A 1,713-nucleotide genomic window follows, 5' to 3' on the forward strand; every position below is an offset into this window, starting at 1 on the left:
AAAAAAAGAAAAAAAGACAGCACTTGAAAATGGTTTTTAATGTGTTTTAGTGTGTTCATGAATGACTCATCCTCTGTTAATTTAATTATACTCTGATTTTAATATAATAGAACAATTGAGATTTATTGTTTTATAATAGTTTTTCTTTACTTTTTAATGTTATTCAGGAAAATGTTTCTCCATTTTGTTTTTTACTTTATCCCGTGTGTCTGCAGAATGGCTGGAAGCTGCTGAAAGGTCTTAGACAGACCAAAAAAAAGCAGTGCATCATTTTTCAGACTGAATTAAGCAAAAGTGTCCTCTATTCCTTTCAGATCTTTACTGAAGCAGAGCCATATGGAGTAGAGCTTGTTCTATTTTGTAAAACTGATGCAAGTTTTACGACAAGTTAATTTACAGATCTGAAGTTTTCTTTTTTTTTTTTTTTTTCTTGTAAATATTTCTGTACATATTTGATGTTAGACTGCTAGAATACTTCCAAATCACCAAACCTGAATTTTGTTTATTTTATACTTCTCCCCCCACCCACCTTTATTGCATTATTTTAGATAAAGGTAAAAGTACAATTACAAGAAATATATAAATATTATATATAAATATATATATTAAAGGACAAACAATTTGTACCATTTTCCAGGATGTTGTCTTTGGTTACAATGTAAATAATTTTACCTTGAATAAATACTTGCTACTTTCAGTGCTTGTTGACTGTTTTATAACGTCTTCTGAGTGATTCCAACCTACATGGTAGAAGTTGTTGGTGTGAAAATACAACCATGTTTAGAGACTCTAAATATAAGGGTTTTGACTTCTAGTCATTACTTGTAGCATCTTAGTGTACTGATAACATTCACTGCTATAGATATATAGACAAATTTGTGCTTGGAAATCAGACTAAAAATATTGATGATGACATCCTGCGCAACAAAGATTTTTGTCAGAAAAAATGCTCTCCGTAATCTAAATACCACCTACAATCTCCTTTATGTATTTATTATATATTTTTAACCTTGTTATAAAAAACACTTATGTTCATAGCAATTTGTTTAAAATGTAAATAAAGATTTTAAATCTAATGTAGATTTAAAGAAAATTGTCAAGTGTCATGCTGGGGACTTTATGCACGACCACAGTGACTTACCACAAAAAAGAAAAGACATTCACATTTCGATAGAAAGTCATATCTTGTGATCTCTGAATGAATGTTGTCTTTAATGTGCTCAAGGCTTTTGTATAATATGTGCTGCCTTGTGAGCGCTTCGTGTGACTGTGTGTGTGTGTGTGTGTGTATCTTCTGACAGCTCAACTTGAAGGTCAGAATTGTATTGACACCCTTTAAAAATGTTTGAGTATTTTTGTCCTAAAGCACATCTGCGAGAAACAGATTTCTGCTGATTCTGTCACGATGCAAGTTTGCCAAACAAACAATCTGTTTCACCTTGTGACATTCTCAGTTTAAAAAGCTCTGTTTTCGACAGTTGCCACAGCTGGTTTCCAGAAGAGGGCACTACTGCTCAGGTTCATGTCCTTCCGATATGTGTTTTTTCTTCTTCTATGGGCTCTTTTGTTTAACTGCTGATGTCTGATATGCTCACCATGAAGAACTTTTAAGTCTCTCGTGCTGTTCTGCTGAATACAATGACGCTGCTGATTAATGCTATTCCACATCTTCAGATAAGTTTTTGATTAACAAACCCTATAAAAGGAGTTTGC

The sequence above is a fragment of the Phoxinus phoxinus genome (assembly GCF_949152265.1).
Source record: "Phoxinus phoxinus genome assembly, chromosome: 13".
Classification (NCBI taxonomy): Eukaryota; Metazoa; Chordata; class Actinopteri; order Cypriniformes; family Leuciscidae; genus Phoxinus; species Phoxinus phoxinus.